This window comes from Ovis aries, chromosome 2 (assembly GCF_016772045.2).
Source record: "Ovis aries strain OAR_USU_Benz2616 breed Rambouillet chromosome 2, ARS-UI_Ramb_v3.0, whole genome shotgun sequence".
Taxonomy (NCBI): Eukaryota; Metazoa; Chordata; class Mammalia; order Artiodactyla; family Bovidae; genus Ovis; species Ovis aries.
Window position 1 is genome coordinate 227,921,398 of NC_056055.1, and position 26,588 is coordinate 227,947,985.

Sequence of the window (26,588 nt, forward strand, 5' to 3'; positions counted from 1 at the left end):
TGTAAATAAACAAATATTTGAAATCGTAATGTATTAAAAAGAAGAAATGGTACATTTGCTGATCAAAAACAAGGAGGGATACTTTTATTTTGACTTTATATATGGCAATATACTTTTCAACATGTAATTGTAGGAATGAATCTATATATTATTTGCTTGATTTAAAAATAAAAGTACCACAGATTCTTGAACCTTCTCCCACTTCTTCAGATGGGAAAAATATGTCAAGAAGCAAACTGGAACAATGAACAATTACTATCTACATTTTGTATGTCCCGAGAAATATTTATGTAGATTGCTGAAGATGCCAAGCTTTTATTAGCTATTCCCAGATGAAAGAGTCATTAATCATTTTTTTTAATCAGACCAAAGTATATCTGAGAGTAGACTGTAGTCTCTTCCTGGTGGCCCACCACTTCTTAAAACAAGAGTTATTTAGGAAAAAAATTGTGACCCATTTAACTTAATAATCATCATTTTCTACATACATATACAGAGCAGTTAATTGTCCTAAGTTAATTTGGTGGGCTTCCTCAATTACTAGGTTGCTTCAACAGGCATAAGTAACTTCTGTAGTTAAAGGCAGGTGAGAAATCCTTGACCACACCTTGCTGCTAAGTGACCTGTTAAACAAGTCTTTAGAATTTGCCACACTTGCAAATAGCAATAAACAAGTGGACCCAAATAAGGTCATGTACTTGGTTTGCAATCAGTTTCACAAGCTCCCTGAAGTCTCAGCTCTGAAGAGCGTCTTGTAGGAAAGGTTGGCAAGAGTGAGATGAGAAGGTATTCAAGGATAGGTGTCAGCTACTCCCAGTCAGCTCAGGTGACACAATCCTATGAAAACAATTAGACACAGGGCTACAGTCTGAAGTTGCCCTTAAGCCTGGTGCCTTCTGAAAGCTTAGTCTCCTGGTCTTGCTGGATTTTGAGACTGAGGTTATATAAGGGTGCAGTTGCTGGTCATGACTGCACCTTAAACATGACTCCTTTCACCAATGGAAGAGCGTTCCTGAAACCCATTCTGCTACATTAACAGCCTTCTGATGGGAGTGGAAATAAAGCTGATTGGTGTGCTCTTGCGGCTACCTCTGGAATGTGGCTTCTGATTAGAGTCTGTGTGATTCCCTTCTTGTGGACTGTGCACTCTTTATTAAGGAAAATAAAATATTTATTATTCATTATGAGGATACAGATTTAAACAAACACAAAGATACCACTGCCTATGCTGAAGTGCTTGAAAGTAAGTTATATTCACTACAACTCCTGGTATGTCCAGGGTGAGGTGGCAGAGATGACCAAAGTCAGTGATAAGGAAGTGGTGTGTATTACTATAGCCAATTTACGTACAATAATTTACTCAAATAATCGACCTGCTTTTTATTATCACCATGTGTTTGAGGTGATAGGGGCTGGTCAATGTCAGTGATAAACTACTAATTTCCTGAAAAATATATTTTATCAGTCTAAGTTCTAAACCACCCTTGTAGTTATTTTTGAATATTAGCAGTATATATGTAAACATCAAATTAGCCATCGTTACTTTTAAAAAACACCGTATTTTATATGGAAGTTGATTCAGAGAACCTCCAATTATACAGCTCCCAACACACATAGACACAACTATAGATGACTCTCTGGAGAAAAAGTTTACAGTGGTTCATTATTACTAGAGTTTATTTTGAGCACAGTTTGTGCCTCCAGCCCCATGGTACTCCCTATTCGTGCATTTAAACAGTTTAGTTGATCCAAAATAAATAATTTGCATAGTAATTGTAAAGATACAGAAATAGAAATAGAGTTATTTGAGTTTGTCATTCAAGGTCATATGGCAAATGGAATTGATACTGTGTTTGGAAGATAAAACAGTAAAAAAAAAAACAGCCTGGACTGTAAGGCTGTAAGACACATAATTTGTACAGTATTTGGTTTAAAAGGGAAAATTTTAAGTAGCACATAAAGTATTTTAATGAATGTAAATAATACACTGCATTCATAGAGATAAGATGTATATGAATTTTACATATGTAAAAATAAAATTAACCTTCTAATAACCTACAATGAGAAAGAATAAAAATATAAATATATACATATACATGTATAACTGAATCACTGTGCTGTACACCCCAAACTAACACAATGTTGTAAATCAACTATATTTCAATAAATATATATATAATTAAAATTTTACTTTTTCTTTAATAGTTATATCTTTTTGTTCCTAAAGACAACTACAATGTTATAAGAGCAGTATGATTTAGTAGTTGCCTAAATTGTAATTTTTGCTTATATTGCTGCGGCTGTTGCTAAGTCACTTCATTCGTGTCCGACTCTGTGCGACCCCATAAATGGCAGCCGACCAGGCTCCCCATCCCTGGGATCCTCCAGACAAGAATACTGGAGTCAGTTGCCATTTTCTTCTCTTATCTTAGCAGAAGTTTAGCATACACTTCTACTGTAAACAGCTTATATTTTGCTAATATTAACTAATAAAGTTAATGAACAATTATTTATATAGCTTACATAGAACTGTCCCCTGAAGATCAGTGTTCAAACTGTTAGTTAGACATAAAAACTACTGAATAAATAATTGTGCTTTTGTACTGAAAAAATCACTTTATTCTGTTTTATTTTACTTCTAGCAACATAATTAATTATGCAAATTTCAATAAAAGAAATATTTTACTGTCTACACTGCTTCTCTGGATATTATTTTATTAGGTTAATTCCATAATTATTACTGAAAGCAATGCTTTCCTGTAGAGGAGGGAGCATTAAACAGGAAAAAGCTGATGCTTTAGTTGGAAAGCCTTCAGGTATGAGGAATTCTCTCTTAAAATTAAATGCAAGTGTGTGTGTGTGTGTCTGTGTGTAAACTCAATCATGTCCGACTCTTTGTGACTTCTTGGACTGTAGACTGCCAGGCTTCTCGGTCCATGAAATTTTCCAGGTAAGAATACTGGAGTGGGTTGCCAGGCTCTCCTCCAGAGGATCTTCCCAACCCAGGGATCCAACCAGCATCTTCGGCATCTCCTGCATTGGCAGCTGGATTCTTTAACACTGCACCACTGGGAGGCCCACTTAACCACGGTGGGGGATCAGACTTTTGTTTGATTCAGGACTTTAATAGATTGAATGAGACCCACCGTCTTGGTGAGGGCAATCTGCTTTACTCAGTCTATATATTCAGATGTTAATTTCATCCAGAAACACCTTCATAGACACACTCAGAGAAATGTTTGATCAAATATCTGGGCATCCCATGGCCCAGTCAAATTGATACATAAAATTAACCTTCATGCTGCTGCTGCTGCTAAGTTGCTTCAGTCGTGTCCGACTCTGTGCGACCCCAGAGAAGGCAGCCCACCAGGCTCCACCGTCCCTGGGATCCTCCAGGCAAGAATACTGGAGTGGGTTGCCACTTCCTTCTCCAATGCATGAAAGTGAAAAGTGAAAGTGAAGTCGCTCAGTCATGTCTGATTCCTAGCGACCCCATGGACTGCAGCCACTAGGCTCCTCTGTCCACGGGATTTGCCAGGCAAGAGTACTGGAGTGGGTTGCCATTGCCTTCTCCATTAACCTTCATGCTGCTGCTAAGTCACTTCAGTCGTGTCCGACTCTGTGCGACCCCATAGATGGCAGCCCACCAGGCTCCCCCGTCCCTGGGATTCTCCAAGCAAGAACACTGGAGTGGGCTGCCATTTCCTTCTCCAATGCATGAAAGTGAAAAGCGAAAGTGAAGTTGCTCAGTCGTGTCCGACTCTTAGCGATCCCATGGACGGCAGCCTACCAGGCTCCTCCATCCATGGGATTTTCCAGGCAAGAGTACTGGAGTGGGGTGCCATTGCCTCTTAATACAACAAACTTGCTTCTGGAACTGTTAATTTTCCTAGATGTTAACTTCCTAAAATTATATTGTGGAACATGATAGTAAGTTAGTCTTATCTTCTCCAAAATGTATTACAAGTGTATTTTTTAGGAACTATTTTTATGTTATGACAAATCTATAAGCTCTGAGCTTCATTTCTATCGTTCTTTGTGTGATAATTAATCTGATTCTTAAATAAATTATGAAAAGTTTTGAGAACTTTTATTTGAAATTCCTATAGGTGACATTAAGCACTAAAGCTGTTGAATCTCTAAATTTTCATTTAAGTCAGGATCATTTACTCTATAGGCTATCTAGTTATCAAATGCATATTTATAAAAATAGATCTGACTTCTTACTTTTTAAATTTTATCATCACTTTTAAAGAATAAGTGATCTTTAAGTTAAGTAAATGAACAAGTATATGCAAGCTTCTATTTCATATGTCACACTAAGAAACTTTGCTCATTGCTTAGTTAATTTTTCATTTTGAATTATAGCTGATGGGAAAATCTCTCAAAATATAATATTTTGGAATTAAATGGAATGTTTTATACTGTCCAGAAAAGTTTTGCTCAATAAACATGGGTTGTATAACAACTGTCAGAAGTTTTCACAGATACACTAATATAAAAATCATCACGGTAATAATTTTATGGTACTCAATATTTTCAAGTGAAATTACATTTATTAAACCTGGTTAGTAGGCAATGAACCCATGAAGTTTGAAACAAAGGAATATCAGAGTATCAGTCAAAACTGAAAACATCAGAGGGCTTGCAAGAGTATGTAGCCAGTGCGTGTGTGAGTGCTCAGTTGTGGCACACCCTTTGTGACCCTATGGACTGCAGCCCACCAGGATCCTCTGTCTATAGAATTTCCCAGAAAGGAATACTGGGGTGCGTTGCCATTACTTTCTCCAGGGGATCTCCCAGACCTAGGGATCAAACCTGTGTCTCTTGCATTAGCAGGCAGATTTTTTGTGACTATACCACCTGGGAAGCCCTATTTAGTCAGTAAACATCCTGTATTTAGATCTTAATGATTCCAAATTGTAAGGCTCTTTTATTTTAAAATCCCTCAGGATTTCTTAAGGATTTCTTATGAAAAAGTTATTGTATGGCAGCACATAACCATAATAAAATATGCTCTTGATATTTTTAAGTGTAAAGCTGAGGTGCTTTAAAGATTCATCTGTCTTCACTTTATTTTATTTTATTTTTTCTGTCTTCACTTTAAAATTTTATGAAATACCTGCTAATAAGTACTTTCTTATTTCTAGAAGATTTTTTAAACTTTAATGAGAACTATTAGAAATCAATTTAAATATAACCACAACTCATATTTAACCCATTTAAATGCTCTTTCAATGACAGGAGAAAACAAATGGGGGAAAATATCTGATAAATGCAGGCCCCTGAGGATTAAACATTAATTTGAATGGCCTTTAAGGGCCATTAGAGAACAGATGTTCAAAACTCATGGGAAGCAACTTCCTTGGTGGCAAAATGCTGCTTCCTTAGAATCTTTTAGAGGCTATTTTCTTTAGCATATCACTGTAGAGCTGAAGTAAAAATCATGGCTTAAACCCAATGGGACTTCAGATAAATGCCCCAGAATTTGTGGGAGATCTGAAGTTAGTTTTAATAGACATGAGTGCCTTTAACTTTTTTGTCTCCAAATATCTTGAGATGAGGCTGAAATTCAAAATAATTTTATTTCTGCAGCTGAGCCTTCAAGATGTATCAGTTCACATCATATAAAATTTTGAAAATATCTTTGATCATCCAGTTTTGCTTTAGGAAATGTGTAGGTCTAGTATGTGGTAAAATACCAAGGTAAAGAGTAGTCCATATAACCATCTTCCAGCTTGAGTTTGAAGTAAAATTCAGACATCCTTGGAGTGTGGCATATGGATAACGAGGAATCCATTTGAAGAATCAGTGTTCAGAGAAGTTTGGTCTAAAGAATATTCTACACACAGGATAAGATTAAAAGGGAAACACAAAGGGAAATATAAGAAGGTATTTATCAAAATGCTGGCCTGAAAGAAAGACTAGGAAGAATCATTGAGAATGGGTCTTTCTAACTGTAATGGAGATAAAAATGGTTTGGGCTAGGGAAAAAGGGTTATTGTTCAGAAAAAAAAAAAAAAATGGTAGGACAGTAAATCACTCATATTGATCCCTGATAAAAGGACTCCTGCTTTCTACTTTTCTCTGAAGTCAAATTCCTGAGTGGCAGCGAGAGGCAGATATAAGGATAGATTTCCCAATAGAGTTTGGAGAGCTCAAAAACAGAAAAGGGTTTTATATCATTTCTACCTGAATCCCTTAGAATCTAGCAAGCTTTATGGAAATCCTCATGCCTGACCAAACAGAAGAGTCGGATGGAGGTGTGTAGTTATTTCAAGACAGATCTCTACAGCACTGCCAAGTTTTCCCCACCTTAGAGTGAAGCAGGGGAAGGGCTGAATGTTGTCAAAATCCAAGATGGGAGATGAGTTGATGAAAAACAAGGAAGACGGCCAGGTAGGGTCATGCTTTCTCAGCTGATGACAATATAGACAGATGCTAATAGAGGACCAGTGAACCTCCTTCCCGCTCATGCTTTGATCATCCTGGAGCCACCAGAATCTTAGTGTTCCAAAAGAGTGAGAGGGAAACTCAGATTGCTAGTGAAGATCATGAAGCAACTTCTGTTTCTCTGAATGAGAGGTTTGAAAGATCACAGGATGGTATCAAGGCCAAGCACATAGTTTGAAAAGAGAGGGCTAGGGAAGAGGAATGAAGGAAGGGAGGGAGGGAGAAAAGAGAGGAGCAAAAGAAGGAAGGAAAAGGGAAAGAAAACACACAAAGAGGCAATTGGAAATGATAAAACTAAACTGTTCAAAAAGTCATAGTTTGACATGTTGTTCAATCACTAAATCATGTCTTTGTGACCCCATGGACTACAGCATACCAGTTTCCTCTGTCCTTCACTATCTCCCAGAGTTACCTCAGATTCACGTCCACTGAATCAGTTGGTGACACTGTCTAAACCTCTCACCCTCTGCTGTCCCCTTCTCCTCCTGCCTTTAATCTTTTCCAAGATCAAAGTCTTTTCCAGTGAGTAAGCTCTTTGCATCAGGTGGCCAAAGTATTGGAGCTTTAGTGTCAGCATCAGTCTTTCCAATGAATATTCAGGGTTGATTTTCTTAAGGATTGACCTTTTTTTTTTTTCCCGAATTTATTTTTAATGAAGGATAATTACTTTACAGTATTGTGTTGATTTCTACCAAACATCAACATGAATTAACCAAGATTGACTGACTTGATCTTGCAGTCCAATGGAATTTTACAGAGAAGCAAATTAAACTGTGGTATGATTTGGAATAGTAAAATAAAATCAACTTGACCTCTATATGAAGATCACTTCTCCCAGCTTTAAAAGAGGTCTCAACATTAAATTTCTGAGATAAGAATGAAATTCTAATGCAGTAATTGAGGCAATAACATTACCTGCACCATCATAATAATATAGCTACGTACATGCCCTAAATCTCCTGAGTCAGTCTATGGAAAAATCATGACCAACTTGGTTGTGAGTGCAGAATAGAGTGTAAAAGATGGTAGAGTCAATTACATAAAAAGGAAAAATGTAACTGCCAAGGTGGGAGATGAAAGAGCAAGGGAAGTAAGAGAGGGTAAGGGTAGTGAAAACTTGATCTTAAGAAATGTGGATAGGTCAATGTATACCACAAAAATCCTATAGAATAAGAAATAGGGGCTTACATATATTAGTGATGTCATAAAGTGTCCCTATAAAAACTAAGAGCAACCATATCACTATCAAACACTGACATTAGCTATGGAGAATGAGAGTTAAGTACATTTTATTTAAATGATCATCTTTTACAGTGAGGCCAAAATGGGTATTGTTTTTATTAAGGAGTATTAATAAGCATTGGAGAAGGCAATGGCAACCCACTCCAGTACTCTTGCCTGGAAGATCCCATGGACAGAGGAGCCTGGTGGGCTGCAGTTCATGGGGTCGCTGGGAGTTGGACATGACTGAGTGACTTCACTTTCACTTTCCACTTTCATGTGTTGGAGAAGGAAATGGCAACCCACCCCAGTGTTCTTGCCTGGAGAATCCCAAGAATAGGGGAGCCTGGTGGGCTGCCATCTCTCGGATCACATAGAGTTGGACATGACTGAAGTGACTTAGCAGCAGCAGCATTAATAAGCATACTATCTAAAATGATGAGGAGAACCACTGTAAGAGTAGAAACAATCAAAATTAAAAGGTATTTACAGAGGTGAGATTATGGAATAAAGAAAGAGAATTCCCAAACATCAGCATGATTCTTCTGTGCCGTTGGATGTCATATGTTGTAGTCAGGAATTACTACAATAAAGATTCAATGATACTAACAATAAAGCCACTTATGGTTAAGTCCAAGAGCTTTGGTAAACCTGGATTTTAAATCTAGCAGTTATTATTAGTAGCTCAGAGATTTGAAATATTTTCTTTAACCTTTCTTCGCTTATCCATCTGTAAAATGGGGGAGAAATTGTAGCTTCTTCCTGCTGCTGCTGCTGCTAAGTCGCTTCAGTCGTGTCTGACTCTGTGCAACCCCATAGACGGCAGCCCACCAGGCTCCCCCGTCCCTGGGATTCTCTAGGCAAGAACACTGGAGTGGGTTGCCATTTCCTTCTCCAATAGCTTCTTCCTAAGATTACTGAAATGATTTAACCTGTAAATTTAATCTTGGAAAATTAAACTATGCATAGTATTTAGACACATAGCAAATACTATGGAAATACTGGGTTTTATTGCCTAGTACTTCTGACCCTTAACAAACTTATGTTTGCCTATATCATGGTAACACCTAAATTTACATAGTTAAGTTGTACTTAGGCTTTTAATTTACATGTTGATGGAGACATACATTTTCTTTCAATTGGGTTACTTCCTTGTTATCTCATGGCCTCGGTACGTGCATGGCTGAGACTGTCATCTCTCATATGGCCCATTAAAGAAGTCTCCTTGGGTTCTCCTCCCTTAACTCCCTCCCCACACAAGATAAAATCCAGTCCTCTATCTCATTCTTCATACTTGCTTCAGAAGATCTTTATAACCCAACTAGACCCTTCTTCTCCATAAAAGTCTTCAGCAAGTCCCAACTGCCTAAAGACAGTGTTTCCACTTTGCAAAGTGACCAGTTGACCAACCTGTTGTGTCCATCCATTGACATCTTGTGAGCAACCATGCTAAACTTTTGTACTTACTGAAAGTGAAATTTGCTCAATCATGATCCACTCTTTGCAACCCCATGGACTGTCTAGTCCTGGAATTCTGCAAGCTGGAATACTAGAGTGGGAAGCCGTTCCCTTCTCCAAGGGATCTTCTCAACCTAGGGATTGAACCCAGGTCTCCCACATTGTAGGCACATTCTTTACCAGCTGAGCCACCAAGGAAGCCCACTTACTAAAATAATCTATTCAAATAATTAGTCCTTTCTGTAGGAATTGGGCCTTATCCAATATAGATAGCAGGATTTTGACACACATTTATTGAATGAATGAATGAATGAGATTATAAAGCCATAAAACTCTACTGTTTGATTCAAGAAATAGATAGTATTTATTCTATTCCTAAGCATCTAAAATTTATATAATCTTTTTCTATGGCTTATTCATCCAATCTGATGAGAAAATAAAAACCACTTTTTCCCAGCATGTTTGAGACTCTGATTAGAATAGAGTTGTACTGTTGATTCTAAATATATATTTTTTGAATGAGTTAATACTTGGATGGCTAAATAGATGAATGGATTAATATCTGTTCATTCTGAGCTCAAGAACTCCTATTAAGCACAGTTAATTAAATTTAACTGCTATCTGTATTTGAGTTTTCTCATTTTAGAATTAAAAACTTCAATTTCTAGAATAGTTTAAATGTCTAGGTATTCTTAAAATAAGTGATATTTAAATGCAAAATGGAAGCCAAAACTCAGGTATTCAACATTTTATCTACTATAATTCACAGTGTGAAAGTTTTTTCTCTGTTAAAAGCATTCACCCCTAAACATTAGTCTCCTTTTCAACCTTTGTTTGTTCTTGCTATGGTAATGATACAGACGATCCTAGCTCACCAGGAGTTGTAAAGAGTCTCAGTCACATCACCCAGGAGCATGGATGCTGTGGAGGTTTTCTAAAGAAGCGAGGACTGAGGACCAGGCAGCCTGAAGTGTGTGGGATTAATGCAGGATGGTAAATGGTAATGGCTAGGATACAACTGTAGCAAGACAACTAGGAGAGAAATTCTGTGGGAAGATCTGACTGTATGTGTAAAGCAAATAAGAAAAGGCCTCAGTAAATTGTTTGGGCTATAATTACTGCAGCTTGCAAATGTTCTTAATGCTGGGGCCAACTAGGAGAATTGGACCAGAGGTTGGTGGATATGAACCAGCTTCCAGCTTCTAGGTTTCTTTTATTTATCTTCACCCTTTCCACATTAATACCATCTTGGTTGTAATTCACCGAAGATAGGAGGTGCACATCTGCTCCTTTCTGTTTGAGTGTAGGGGTGTTGGGAGCCTCTGGGTGGAGTTGGCATGAAGAAAAATGGCTTGGTCTTCAGGTAAGCAAATGAGCTCATCTCATTTCAGTTATAGAATTTATGTTTCCCATTTAGTTCTAAGAAGATGCTATAAAAATCTTGATAATTGCCTAGAGGCAGAATGCTGTAACAAACCTTATTCTTCTCTTTTATGCCACTGCTTGGATTTTGACAGTAGAGGCTCAGATATATTTATTAAGTCAAATAAACAAAATGCAGCAAAGGGAGTGCTTCAATTAATGGTAACCAATAGGAGCAATTAATGAATGAGTCAGATCATGAAGTCAAGAAAGAACTTAAATTTTACTTCTTGTTTCCAGATGGAGATGACAGTTAAAATAATAGGTCTATGCCTGGACAAGACCATGGTTTCTGTGTACTTTAAAGCAGGCCTCTGAGTTGGTTTGGACCTTAGCGATTGTATCACTGGTTTGGTAAGATAAAGTAGCCTAAGATTTCCATAGGTCACTCTGGGGTTCTTTTGTCTGGGCTGATTTTGACCTTAGGCTTGATAAACAAGTCATAGCTGTACGTTGCACTCATTGCAGAAATGACATTAAAAATTATATATTTTAGCTTGTGATCCTCTATTTTCTTTCCTCTCTAAGAGACTTTTAGCTTCCCAAGGAAAGGGCCATGTATGTTCTCTCTGCTGTAATCCACCTGTGCTAGACCTGAATGGTGCTTCTTTAATGGGTGTATAAGAGAGATGATGTGAATTTGAAGACTCAGTGTTTGAAAAAACAAGTCATTTAAAGACAGAATAAATGTTAATAATTGGAAGTGAAAGTCGCCAATTCTGTAGGACTCTGCGACTGGAATTCTCGAGGACAGAATACTGGAGTGGGTGGGTGGGTAGCCTTTCCATTCTCCAGGGTATCTTCCCAACCCAGGGATCGAACCTAGGTCCCCCACATTGCAGGCAAATTCTTTACTAGCTGAGCCACAAGGGAAGCCCAAGAATATTGGAATTGGTAGCCTATTCTTTCTCCAGTGGATCTTCCCAACCCAGAAATTGAACCAGGGTCTCCTGCAGTGCAGGCGGATTCTTTACCAACTGAGCTATCATTGGTGGCAGCAAAGAAAAAAAAAAAGGTTTTGGCAAAACTCAAGCAAAAATTAGGTAAAGTTTTCTGAAAATGAAATGATTCTTTGTGCGCTGCGGAGTTGCCTTTTATTCAGAGAAAACTCTGTTGGCTTGCGGTAACAAACAAAGAGCAATGCTCACTGCACACAGTCTCTTATGACATAACCTCCCATGGTCACTTGGGCTTTTCCCAATCACTAGGTCTTCTCTCGGCTTCCCTGGTGGCTCAGCAGTAAAGGGTCTGCATCCCAATACAGGAGAGATGGGTTTGGTCTCTGGTTCTGGAAGACACCTTGGAGAAAGAAATGACAACCCACACCAGTATTCTTGCCTGGGAAATCCCATGGACAGAGGAGCCTGGTGGGCTACAGTCCACGGGGTCGCAAAGAGTTGGACATGACTTAGCAAGTGAATAACAACAGCAACAAGGGTCTCCTCTTGGTTCCCCAGCCAACTTGTACTCCCCACTGGGTCCTTTCTGATTCTATATATTTCTTTATAGAGGACATTCCCTCTTTCTGGGATCTTTATGCCCTTTTTGCAGGTAATCTCATTACTATTCTCTAAATTTTACTTTATTTTCTTTATCTAAGAATATTCTTCCCAACATGGTCTTGTTTCTTTTAAAAATAATTTTTGATCGGAGTATAGTAGTGTTAAAATGTTGTGTTAGTTTCTACTATATGGCAAAGTGAATCAGCAACATGTACCCATATATCCCCTCTTTTTAAGTTTCCATCCCATTCAGTCACCACAGAGCAGTGATTAAAGTTCCCTGTGCTAACAGTCAGTTCTCAATAGTTATCTATTTTCGACATAGTGTCAGTAGCATATATATGCCAATCTGAACCACCCAATTCATCCCAATCCCTAAATTTTAAAGTTAAAGCTCTTGGACACCCATTTAGTACTTATTGAGTATTGACCCCACCCTCTCTTTCTAACCCCATCCCTTTGGCAACTATCTCACTGAATTTGCATTTTCCTATTTCCCAAGGGCCACTGAAGTCAAAGATAATTTTTTTTCATCTCATTAGATCCCTAGAATCTAGGGTAGACCTGATGCTTATCAGGGTACCTATAAATATTGGTAAGATGAAAAGATACTTGAATCCTGGCCTAAGCTTTAAAAGTCACCTGTGGTGGATAATTTTATGTGTTAACTGAACTGGATCACAAAATGCACAGATATCTGATCAAACATTAATCTTGGTGTTTCAGAAAGTGTGCTTTGGGATGAGCTTAACATTTCAGGTAAAGACCTGAATAAAATTAAAGGGCTAACCTTCCCTCAAGTAAGAAACAATCCTTATCTAACACATCTGCTTTTCCTATCCTTAGATTTGAACTAAAATTTTTCAGCTTACCAACTGCAGGTCCCGGGACTTGTCAGCCTCCATTCTCACATGAGTCAATTCCTACTGATTCTGTCTCTTTCGAGAATGCAGATTAATATGCCACTCATTAGTCAAAACAAATAACCTGGGATCTTTTTCTCTTTAATTTTTTAAGTCTTTTGATATTTTCTTTTCTATTATACAAAATAGTGATCTAGGTGACTGAAGTTTTAAGTTAAGTATCTTTGATGCACTGCTGCTGCTGCTGCTACCTCACTACAGTCATGTCCGACTCTGTGCAACCCCACAGACAGCAGCCCACCAGGCTCCCCCGTCTCTGGGATTCTCCAGGCAAGAACATTGGAGTGGGTTGCCACTTCCTTCTCCAGTGCATGAAAGTGAAAAGTGAAAGTGAAGTCGCTCAGTCCTGTCCAACTCTTGGCAACCCCATGGACTGCAGCCTACCAGGCTCCTCTGTCCATGGGATTTTCCAGGCAAGAGTACTGGAGTGGGGTGCCATTGCTTTCTCCGCTTTGATGGTCTAGTATTAGTTTTTTCCTTCCTTACCTGGATCATTTTCTAGTTTTTCCTTATTTCTAACAGCAAGTATGAAATATTTTTTAAACTAAAAACAAGCAAATGCAGAGAAAGAGAAAAACCTTTTACTTCAGAGCTTGACACGTATTTCTTCTAATAAATATACTTAATATTTCTTCACATAAGTATATAACGTAATGCTCTGTCAATTATTTTTCATTGAATCAAATTTATTGCTCAGTATGAGTTTTGGAGATTTCAGAGATTATCTCTGTATTTCCAGTGGTCAATCATTATTAAAAAAATTTGTAAAATTTCAAATAACTTACCTTAGCTCAAAAACAGGTTTGTGTTTGTATAAAAAAAAATTAACATCCATTGATATGCTAAAAGGGAAACTGTTATATATAGAATCAAAATATTAAGGATATTAAGGCCAATATTTGGGGAATTAAAGTACAGTAAAGCTAGAGTTATTTAGAATTTGGTTTGTGGCAACACAGAAGGAATTCCCTAATAATTATACATGGCACTAATGATTATGATGATGACTAAAAATAAAAATAAGAAACAAAATAGCCTTTAAAAACTAAGCCACAGTTAAAGCTGCTAATTGCCCTTGATGTGCTATGGATTAGCAAATTAGCCAGCCAGAAACCAGTAATTAAGTAAAATGTTATTGCTATAGATGTTCTGTTTGGAGCTTAACATTAGCAGAACAGCAGTCTTTCAAAAATACTTAGTAAGAGTATGCCATTCTATGGTTTAAAACTTGCCAATAGTTTCTTGCCTTTTCATACAATCCAGTTTCCTTTTTTAATCCATAAATCCCTGTGTGCCCTGGCCAATGCCCATCTGTTCCTGATCACTAAGATTCATTCTTAGTGAATTTATTTCTGCTAAGTTTAACTCTTCTTTAGTCCGTTTGTGTTTGCTGTTTCCTCTTCTTCAAATGCAGTTTAGCAACTGTTGCGTGTACAGTTTTCAGATCTGAGCTCATAAGTCACCTTCTTGGTCTTTTCAGAATCTTGTTTGATGTGAGGTCCTTTCTTTCTGCTCTGAATAATATTCTATGTATCACTATGTTTGTTTTCTTAAATGCGCTTGCCAGAAGTCTTTATTTATTTCTCTGATACTCCATAATAGAATTCAGACTCCATGGGTACCTGTCTGTTTTGTTCACTGTTGCATTCTCAGCTCCTGGGAAACTACCTGCTACACAGAATGAATGAGCTTGAGTGAACACGTGAGTCATGCAAATTATAATGTTATAAACATGTAAGTTGTAATGTTGTCAAGGCCTTTCAGAAAAGTCCTCATAGCTGGTATTTGAGAATCAAAGCAGAGTGAGTTTGTGATCAACTTTGTTTTTCCTTTTACAGTAATGTGTGTGCTGAGTTGCTCAGTTGTGTCTGACTCTTTGTGACCCCATGGTTGGTGGCCTTCCAGATTCCTCTGTCCATGGAATTTTCCATGCAAGAATACTGGAGTGGGTGGTCATTTACTACTCCAGGAGATCTTCTACATCTTGATCCCAGGGATCAAACCCACATATCTTGAATCTCCTGCATTGGCAGACAGATTCTTTACTAGCCCCACCTGGGAAGCCCTAATGTCATGACTGAATTTCAGTTGGGAAATTCTCATTTGATCTCCCTTCCAATGTTTTAAACTAGATTTCTATTTAAGTTATAAATTTTCAAGTGATATGAGGGTGGATTATATAGATTGCTTGCTCTGTTCATGGATTCATGATCTCTTCCACAAAAACCTTCAACCCACAATAAGGCAGCTGATGAATAGGACTGGATCAACTTTATTATAATAGCTGATATTCACCAGTGTATAAAAAAACATAATCCAATATATCCCATATTTAAGTATTTAAGTGGAATTTGATAACTGGCCTTCAAGGGCTCATGATAAATTAGGGGAAAAAGTAGTGTCAGGGCTAAGTTGTTAGAAAGTTTACAAATAAATTTCTTATACAAAGAAACAGGAAAAAAGTCACTGTTACTGTGGACTAGAAGTTATATTTTTCACATAAATAACTTAGTTCTGCTGAGGTTTGTAGTCTGTCAGAACAAAGACGTTGGGAACAAATGCTTCCGTGAAGTCATCCGCATTTCATGTTATTTACACTTGACTCACCCTTAGTATATCAAAGGTTTAAATCATACCCAAGAAGCCACATGATGCAATTGTGGCAAAAATCCAGTTTCAGGTGTACTTTTGGCAGATGTTCCAGGGAATCATGAGCGTCTCAGGATGACCTGGCTTCAGCTAGAGAGTCAATGTCTCTTGAAGAACACTTGAAGTTTCCAGAACTCTACTTTCCAACCATAGATCTGTATCATGGTGACACTTTAGGGATGCCAGAAAAGCTTTCCCTGCTATAACACCAAAAAGTTAAACTTAGTTGATAAAGAAAATAAACTATCATTTATTTATAGTAAGAAAAGCAACCAAAATGCATATTAGGAGTATTTTTTTCGATAAATACTGAATAACTAGTGGGTCCTGGAGAAGTTAGCACCTTCCCAGGTTGCTCAGTGGTAAAAGATCTGCCTGCTGGTGCAAGTTCGATCCCTGGGTCGGGAAGATGCCCTGGAGGAGAAAGTGGCAACCCGTTCCAGTATTCTTGCCTGGGAAATTCAAGGGACAAAGGACCCTGAGGGCTATAGTCCATGGGGTCACAAAGAGTGGGTCACAACTGAGCACACAGGCCAGGAGGAGATGGCTGAAAAATTAATAGTATTCAGTTATTTGATCTATTTGTAACTTAGTGGATGGGATAAATATATCCACTTGCAATTGTATTACAATGTGTGTCTTTATTGAGGTGTGAATAATGTAGAATACTGAATTGAACCTGAGACAAGATGTGAGATAACTTCATGTCAGCAGAGTCTTAAAAGAGGAGTAGGGTTTAGCAGTATAGATTAGAGCAGTGAAACACAGGACATTTCGTGCAAGTGGATCCACAAGCAAAAGCACAGCTAATGGCCTGGAATGAGGGAGTTCAGGATATGTTGACAGTCACGGAAGTGTTGAGCAGCAGGAGTCAGAACTAAAGACTATGACCATTTTAAAAAATCTTTAATAACTTTGTTACAATATTGCTTCTGTTTAATGGTTTGATTTTTTGGCTGCAAGGCATGTGGAATCTAATTCCCCAACTGGTCATCAAACTCCCAGCCCCTGCACTGCAAGGAGAAGTCTTAACCACTGGGCCCCAAGGGAAGTCCCTGAAAAGTTTTTCAAATGCATCTTACGATTCTTAAATATTTTCAGAACTGTGTCACCCTTTTCTTTATCCTTGACAGTGTAGAATGACATATCTTACCATTCCCCCTCCCTCAAAAGATACTCTGTGTGTCTTTCACACATAGAGTACCATTGACAACAGAGTATGGATTTTCAGCCGTGGACTAGATTGAATGTTCTGTGGCAGGGAGTCACGAATATCTCAGGGATCTTCTTGAGATCCACTGCTTGGATCTTGAAGCAGGCCCTAATTTTCTACTCTCCAGTAATTCCTTCAAAAAGGTCCTTCTCTTCTATGGGCTCCTCTAATCACCATTTCCGTCTTTGCTCTGACCTGAGATGTTCCACACCCTGTAGCTATGAATCTCTTCAAGGAGAAGAGTTAAAGAAATACCCAGTTTACTAATTTCCCTCCATTTCCGGCATCTTTTATCTGGCCAAGAGTGACTGATTCTTAAAAAAAGTGTGAAATGTCTTGTTAAAAGAGTATTTCTCCTTTCCCTTTTATACTATTAGAGGCAGCATAACTTGGCCTCTTGCATTAGCTCTGCACTGCTATGGTTAAGCCAAGAAGAGAAGTGTGTTATGTCCAACTTGCCCACAGAGCATATGACTGGCTATGGGAGAAACAAGCCTATCAAGTCATGTACAAGTCATTGAAGGGTTGAAGGAAAGGAAAGATATATATTTTTATTTTTTGTTCACTGTTTGGCAGCGTGTGGATGGTGGATTAAGGAAGACAACCTTGGAGTGTGGGAAAAACAGTTGTAGCAATTTGCACCACAGCAAAAAGCCTCCTATGGGAAAGGGGTGAATTGTGAGAATATCCAGAGGATGAGGGGGGCTCAGCTGGTTTACTTATTGATTTCATTACATAAACTATGTAAAATTCATCTTGACAAGCTTTCACTGATTTTTGGTGATGCACATTATGGGATGGAAGCAGTAGAAGATATATGGTTAGAAAGTTCTTCAAAGAGTTAATTTTGGAGGCTATAGGGCATGCAGATGGGGAGATACTGAAGACTTCTGGACGTACCATTCCCAAGTTTGAGGACAGGAAGCTCTGGCTTAAAGGTAAATGGCCAAGGACTTTCCTGGGAGTCCAGTGGCTAAGACTCTGTGCTCCCAATGCAGGGGGTCCAGGTTTGACCCCTGATAGAGGCACTAGATTCCACATGCTGCAAATAAAAAGATTTCATATGCCCCAACTAAAAGAATCTGCATGCCACAACGAAGGTTGAAAATCCTGTGCACCACAACCAAGACTTCGTGCAGCCAAGTAAATAAATAAGAATATTAAAAAGGTAAATACCCAGTAGTTAATCTTCCTGTATTCTTGTAAGATCCTGCAGGTAGAGAGGATGGAGACGCTGGGAGTAAAAGGGGAAGGCAGGCTTGCCTTCTCACATAAAGATAAAGAAGGGAGACCCACAGCAGAAAAATAGGAGTAGAGGCACCAAAGACTTCAGTACTTAACAAGTTGCCTAAAATCACTCCACTCAGTGCAATTCTTAAGATTCATTCTTGACTCCACTGCTAGATACTGCATGAAGACTTGGGTTCTTTTCTTGAACATCGAGGATTCTGGATTATTTCCATGAGAAATATACACCCTATGGGATATTTATTGGTGTAGTTTTTTCTGACTTGAAGTCATTCAGACAACAGATTGCTCCATATCACAAGAGCAAAGGTGTAGCTGTCATGAAGTATACATGCAAAAATATTATTAGTTCTATAAAATTGTATATTCTTACATATTCATATATACCTTGGGTGTGTGAATGCTCAATAGCTCAGTTGCGTCACTTGTGTTTGTGGGTCTTTGAGGTTCCATGGGATGTAGTCTGCCAGGCTCTTCTCTCCATGGGATTATCCAGGCAACATTACTGGAGTGGATTGCCATTTCCTGCCCTAGGGAGTCTTCTTGACCCAGGGACTGAAACTGTGTGGTCTGTGGATTCTGCATTGGTAGGCAGATTCTTTACCACTGAGCCACCTGAGAAGCCCCATATATAACACATGTGATATAATTTATGTGTATATATATATATATATACATATATATACACACACACACACACATATATGTATCTATATGTATATATGGGCTTCCCTGATGGCTCAGATGATAAAGAATCGGCCTGTAATGTGGGAGACCTGGGTTTGATCCCTAGGTTGGGAAGATCCCCTTCAGAAGGGAACAGCTACCCACTCCAGTATTCTGGTTTGGAGAATTCCATGGACAGCAGAGCCTGGCAGGCTGTGGTCCATGGGGCTGCAAAGAGTTGGACACAACTGAGTAACTTTCACTGGTCACTGATATGTATATGTATATACATATGCCTATATTTTTTGACTGAATTGTGAGTTTATCTGAAATAAAGCTTTCTTGTGACTTTATTCCAAATATACAATTTAGACCCCAATGAAGCACCAATAAGGGAACATTTGGGACTTCAAAGTTCTAAAATACAGAATCCCAGTGTGATAACCTTAGTTCACTAAATAGAAAAGTAAAATAACCATAAGACGCAAGCATAACTCTGAAAGCACTCTGGAGCTGTATTGACTAATTCATACTCTTTATATAGTGGTAAGAAGCAAAGTTGGGAGAAACTTACCAATTGGATCAGGAGACAAGAGTGAGCCAGAGAAGGACTATCAGGAGAGAAGAGGAAGCTCAAACCACGGCAGGAGAAAGCTTGTGAGTCATAGAGTTGGTCAATGTATTTAACTGCATTTAATTTAAAGTTGATATTGAGTATTCAATATTAATTTGCTTCCTGTTTTGTGTTGAGATGTAGCAATAGCTTGCCCTGCATCGACCTTGTAGTAAAGAGTTTTCATCTTTAATACAGTGTGAAGAGGACACTGGCTGGAGCCCCAGAGGGTTGAAGACTGAACTGACAGTGATGAATCACAGCAGTTACCCCTTGTCGGGGGATATGGCCTGGGTAGAGACTGGGTAACACCTCACACATGGAGGGTGACCCATGTAAAAGACCTGGTCCAGTTTGTCCAGTGGTTCTCTGGAGAAGGAAATGGCAACTGACTCCACTATTCTTGCCTGGAAAATCCCGTGGATGGAGAAGCCTGGCAGGCTACCGTCCATGGGGTCGCAAAGAGTCGGACACACCTAAGTGACTTCACTTTCTGATGCAAAGAGCCAACTCATTGGAAAAGATGCTGATGCTGGAAAAGAGTGAAGGCAGGAGGAGAAGTGGGCGACAGAAGATGAGATGGTTGGATGGCATCACTGACCCAATGGAAATGAGTTTGAGCAAACTCCAGGAGATGGCGAAGAACAGGGAAGCCTGGCATGCTGTAGTCCATGGATCACAGAGTCGGACAAGACTGAGTGACTGAAATCAACAAAAGAATGGGTAGCACAGGAAAAGACGCAGGAAAAGGATACGTGTCACAAGGATAAAGGATATGGGGTTGCAACGATTTGGACATGACTTAGTGACTGAACCACAAAAACAAGGGGACATTTGGAAATATCTGGAGACCTTTTTTTCTTGTCACAAAGGGGGAGAGTTGCTGGGATTTAATGAGTAGAGATCAGAGATGCTACTAAACATCCCACAAGCAACTAAGAATTACTTGACTTCAACGTCAAAAGCAAGGTTCAGAAGCCTTAGATTACATATACTTGCTTTCAGCTATAGCAGGATACAGTGTAAATTTCTGGCATTTAACATAGAACTTTAGAAAGTGTTCCTTTTTCTTCCCCTAAAAGATTCTGCAACCTGTGGGTTGGGAAACTCCTTTTGTATTTCCTTTTCCAGCCCTTTCTTCTAAACTTGCCTCCCACCTCAAACACTGAAAAGGCTGGTTGATGTTTAACTAGGACTCTTGACATGGAAAAGAGGCCATATTTCATATTGCAAAAAAGACCCTTAGGATTACTTATATTACCAAACAATTGTTAAACGGTCTGGTAGTTCTGTCTCAGATTGACTGGAAGAACCTGGCATTTTTACATTCTTAGTGAGCTCTTTCTGGGTGGTGGGGAATGTGGTATGCAGGATTTTAGTTCTCCGACCAGGGATCAACACCGTGCCCCCTGAATTGAATGCGGAATCTTAACCACTGGATTGCCAGGGAAATTCCACTTACTGAGTTCTTTGCCCAAGCTCTTCTTACTTTGTTTTCCCTACCTGGAACTTGAGGGTCTCATACCCGGTGGGAATGGATCCCCGGTTTCCAGGATTCACAGGTCAGAGAATCACAAGCTTAACAATGAAAGCGTTCCTTGTCTTCCCTTCTTGATGTACACAGAATTTTGTCACTCTGAATCTCTGTCAATACTTGCTCCTGAACCACTAATTTCTATGGTGGTTTTAAAAGTTAAAATTAATGTTAAAGAATATGAAGTCTTGGGTTCTGATTCTAAATTTAAGATGTTGAGAAAATTAGGTCATCTTGAGAGGTCTGTAAAAGAGCAAAGAGTTTAGACATTTGTATCTGCTCATCTTGAAATAGACACACACAGAATCTAATACCTGCCCCATGACATGCAAAGTTCCAAACTAGCAGCAGTTCTGCCAAGCAATTGATGGGACAGAGCATGAGAAGATGAGTCATTAAAACATAAGCACAAACTTTAGTCAGACAAACTGATGGGATTGCTGCCAAAGGAAAAACAGTCTCACAGTTGGGCCACCCTCATAGATTTATCTAGCAAACACAGCCAAGTATTCCTGTACTTAGCAACCTGATTCTGTGATTTTGAATTATCAATCCCTACCATTTTCATTGCTTAGGAGAAAGATTACTTGAGGGAAAATGTTATTTCAAAGCTAATAACTGAGAGAGAAAGTGATACTCATTTCTCGGGCAGTATTTAGCTTATTTCCTCAAAATAAGAAAAATATCAATTCAAGTTATCTGAGACTCTGAGTCAAGACTTGTAAACCAGGATTTTCCAAGCTTTACCATCCAGAATACATGTTACCTAGAATATGTGTGAAGTGCATGCTCTCTACCCACTACCCCCATGGGTTCTGACTCAACAGGCTTTTTTTTTTTTTTTTTTTTTTTACAGGCTTCAAGGGTATTTCTGAGCAAATGGTCTATGGACTTGACTTTACAAAAAGTCTGTCAAAGATGTCAGCTCAAGACTGGTGGGCAATGAAAAAATATCTAGACACACAAAACCGGCTTAATAAATATTTGTTATATGAATTATCTCCAGCTCTTTCCCTAGAAACAGAATTTTTTTTTGCTTTCCTTATGAGTGAATTGATGGTCTGACTTATTCTCTGTTATTTTAGAGAAACTCAACTCTCCACATTCTCTTAGATGAATTTTAGTCTCTGGAGTCAGAAAACTCAGGTTATGTTAACCCTTTCCTTTCCTAATTAATGTGTTCTGGGGCCCTTGTTTTCATATAACGTGGCTTTAGTTTAAAATTTTCTAATTTGGGAAACTTAATGATTACTTCTCAAAATATCATATAGCTCTGACAAGAAAGAAGGACTGGCACACGCGAAAGGTGTAAAGTCTGCTAACTAATGTTATTCATTTTATGATTCCTAGAAACATAGTGAACTGAATTCAGAAGTAAATAACGGAATGGCAATGAGATACTTCTAATAAATCCTATCTTTAAGGAAAAAAAATAAGTTTTCCTCAATAGCTGGGAGAAAGCCAGGTGGAAAGTGAATGCAAGTTAAATATCAGTTGATGAGTTAAAGTTGTATCTGCCATACATCATTTTGCTTTGTTGTTTTTGCAGTCAACATTATTGAGGCATTAGTTACTTGCTTCTGAAGATGGTGGTTGCCCAGGTTCCATAGGGGTCAATTAATCTCAAGGAGGAGAATGGATGGTCTTTTGGGTGGAGAGGGCTTGTTAAGACAACCAGTTCACTTCCAATCCTCCCCACCCTGAAAATCCCCAATCACTGTTCATACATTTAGCTCACACACACACAGGTAGACACTTGCCCCATTCTCCTTCATTCTCATCCTGTGCAAGATGAGTCAGTTGAGTTCTTCTTGCCTCCCCCTTGGCTGTGCTCATGAAGGATAGCTCTTTAAGTAAGGGTGTTGGTGAGCAATTACAGGCTGGGAGTGGAGAAGAAAGTGAGCGTCTAAAAGTAATTCCAAAGCATTTTTCTGCATCTCTTTTTCTTTCTGATAAAAGAGGTATAAACGCATCTGGGAAATGAATCACCCTGTCACCTGCAGCAGAAATGCAGGCACTCTCCTGTTTAAGCCTAGCATATTAAAATTAAATAAAAAGAAGAAAGCAAGCATGGGGGTAGGTAAAATGCGGTAGGGCTTAATTATATTGGCACAAGTCAGACAGACATAACAAAAACAAAGATAAATTTCAGGGCAGGTGCTGCCTAACCTGAAGGGCACAGTGACCCACTAGTATCTAGCTTAGTTTAGCCTTGGTTATCATCTGAATGAGTCAGAGCCCCTTGCCTTCCCAGCATCAGGGCCACTACTTGAATTGGGTGAGGGAAAGAAGAAAACACATGAGAAGTTTCCTGTCAATATGGGAAGGGAGCTGGCCTTGAGAGACAGCCAGAACATGAGAACTCAAACACTTTCAGATCACTCATTGAGACCCTGCTTCTCTCGGAACTTAGGATTCATTATCGTGGATGACTCTCCTTTAAGAAAAGAGAAAAAGGAAAATAAATCCCTAAATCTTGCATTTTCCATCTTCTGAATTCAAGAGAATAAAAGCATGGTAGGGTGGGTCAGATCTGAGGTAGAGACAGAAAGTAAAGTCACAAGAACTTGTTGTGTGTGTGTATGTGTTTAAGTGTGTGTATGTGTGTGTGTGTGTGTGTGTGCATCAGGGTGCAATATGAGGCAAACACAATGATGTGACACGTGGTTCAGATCCTTCTTCATAGATAAAAAGTCCAAGATCTAACCTCTAGGAGGGCTGCTGGCACCCTCTTCTGTAGCCTTTTTTAGAGATTTCTTCCAATGGAGAGATCCACCTCTCGTAAGACCATATTCTCTCCCAGAATAGCTGGCCTCAGCCTCTGATGACAGACTGACCAGAGGATATAAAAGCCTGTCCTTCCCACTCCTCAGGAATTCTTCAAAGTCCTTTGTGCCCATTGCTGCTCCCTTCCCCTCCACCAGTGTTGAGACCAAGAACATACCCTAATAAAGCCCCTGCACCCTCAACTCCAACTCAGAGTTGGCTCCCCAGGAAAGCCTTCCAGGGATAACTGAGAAGAAAGAAGAGAGGAGAACAGAACTCTGGGTACTATCAACCTTTAAAATGCAGAAGAAGGAGGAGAATCTGTATAATAAAGTAAGAGGAAATTAAGGAGGAGATGGGTCCTGGAAGAGAAGATGGCATGGCTCCCACCTGATATGCTCCATTCTTTCATTTTGGTGAGTAGATGGGCTTAGAGGGAGAGATACTTGAGGTTGACGGTAAATTTTTAATAGCTATGGGGGTACTAGTCCTTGCAACAGGACACAAGATTGACAAATGGTGTTGAGGCTCCAGATGAGACTGATAACCATGACGTCAACACCAAACTGTACATCAAGTGCCATTTACTCTTGCATCACTCAGTTTTCAAAATGTGGGAGAGAACACAATGGACTGAAGGATTGCTTCAGTTTATGTGGAGTAGAGTGGTTACCTTAAAAACAGAGGGCATGAGACTTGAAGCAATAATTAAAAATTGAACACATGTGCACTCTCTCTCCCTCACACACACTCACGGTCATCCCTCTGAATCCATGGGGGACTGGTTTTGAGACACCATGGATATAAAAATCCACAGACGGTTAAGTCCCTTATATAAAATAGAATGTGAAAGTGGATGTGTGGTTGGTTGAGTTTGTGGACGTGGGATCTCCCAATCAGAGGGAGTACAACAATCTGTACATGATTGTTGATTCTTCTATAGCAAAGATGATACTCTTATTTTTCACATTTTATTTCCAAGGAATTGTTACAACGTGCCATTCCATTTTCTCTTGATGATTTTACATGGTATTCATTTGCAGTTAAGTTTTATATTATGTATTAATGAAGTTATCATTCCGTTTGTTTTTTCTAGGTCTTGTGATGAATTTTAAAAGAAACAACATGGGTATACAATCACATAATCAATTAAAATAGAAGGTAGGACTTCAGGCTTTAGTCATTGGCTAGCCAGAAATTTTACAGCCCATAAAATATGAGAAGGATGCTTTAAATTTACTTTCTGTTGGTATGACTTCACTTCCTTTTCAAATAGTGGGTATTGTCCTTGGAGTTGGGGTGATAGAGGATGAGGAGATTAATGGAGTCATATCTTGAACTTTCCTATAAAATCAGTGAGAAAGGGTCTCCTTACCTCCATGGATTTTGGCTATTCATGTGGTATACAAGAAATATACAGGCTGAGTGACTCAAAAGGTAAATTTGGCAGTTATTGTATACATATTAAACTAAAATGTTCCGAAGCTCAATCATACTATAGCAAGTTTTCTGTTGAAACCATCAGCATCTTTAGTAATTTATCCCGGAAAGGCTTCTGAGTAATCCAGAGGGAGGAAGGAGCTGCATCCTTCTTGCCAAGCCTGATGGTTGACATCTCACCTAGCAGAAAGTTATCTTATTTTACTTTGTTTCTGCATGTTGGGAAAGCTCCAAGTAGCTTATTAGGGAGGGTGGGAGTGGATCAACTCCAGTGTTTGGATTCTCAAACTGTTTTCAATTAGGAAATGACTTCTGTGTTTCTCCCACTCAGGTGCCTTTGATTAGTGAGAAGCACAAATATACAGTCACACAGAAATGCATGGTCTTATTCAGAATATAAAGGTGACCAAGTGCTCAGGTGGCTGACATTGCTATATGTTCCATGACGCACACAGATGCTTTTTGAACCTGGCTGGCCTATCCTTGTACATGGCTGCCAGACTCCACAAGGCTAACTAAGAACACCCAGAGTTATTTTTGTTTCTTATACAAGGGCCTTGCCCTATAGGATAGAGACATTCCACTGAACAGCTGCATGACTTTACAGAGCCCTGGCTCTGCTGTCCTTGGATATGAATATTTTTCACTGCCAGCAAAGGGTTGTGGATTAATTCTAGGTCATCAGAAGAGAATGTTGAATAATTAATACTATGTGTGGCATATTTTAAACTTCTTATTTTATATTTTATAGTTGACTAACAATGTTGTGTTAATTTAAGAGATTCAACAAAGAGATTCAAATATCCATATATCCATTATTTTTTCAAATTCTTTTCCTATTTATGTTGTTACAGAATACTGAGCAGAGTTCTCTGTGCTATTCAATAAGTCCTTGTTGGTTATCCACTTTAAATACAGCAGAGTGTACATGTCCATCCCAAACTCCCTAACTACCCCTCCCCACGCTTTTCTTCCCTGATGAACATAAATTCAGTCTCTAAGTCTGTGAGTCTGTTTTGTAAATAAGGTCATTCGTATCATATTTTTAAGGTTCCCAATATAAGTGATAGCATATTATATTCTAATACTAGCCCTTTCACAGTCCATTCCATTTGGATTCTGGGTTAAGATGAGAGCCACTGAGAAAAACAAGGATTGATGGAGAGACTCCTCTTGTTTTCTTTTCTCCAATCCCCCGATCTCCAATCAATCCCATAGCCAGATAGTTTATCAAGTCTGATCAGCTTACTCTGTTGCTAAATTGCAAGGGCTTCCCATGACTTTTCATGTAAAGACAAAAATTCTTTGTCTTCTACAGGCCCCTGCCTCCTTATTCAAGGAATATCTCTAGTCTGACCCTTAAACCTGTTCTTTGTACATGTTTTTCTTTTTATCTGATTCCCTCACCCAGATTTCCCAATTATATCAGCTCCTCTTGAAACAATGTTTCCACTTCATCATATGACTCTTCTTCATAGTA

At 38.8% G+C, this 26,588-nt stretch overlaps 1 long non-coding RNA gene across 1 annotated transcript; it reads left to right on the plus strand.

Moving 5' to 3' along the window:
* Nucleotides 1–13,997: 13,997 nt before the first annotated feature.
* LOC114112901 (uncharacterized) lies at nucleotides 13,998–24,930 on the plus strand. The gene is made up of 3 exons (XR_003588039.3): nucleotides 13,998–14,681; nucleotides 19,300–19,412; nucleotides 19,567–24,930. It is a non-coding gene; the product is annotated as an uncharacterized LOC114112901 (long non-coding RNA).
* The last annotated feature ends 1,658 nt before the right edge of the window (nucleotides 24,931–26,588 follow it).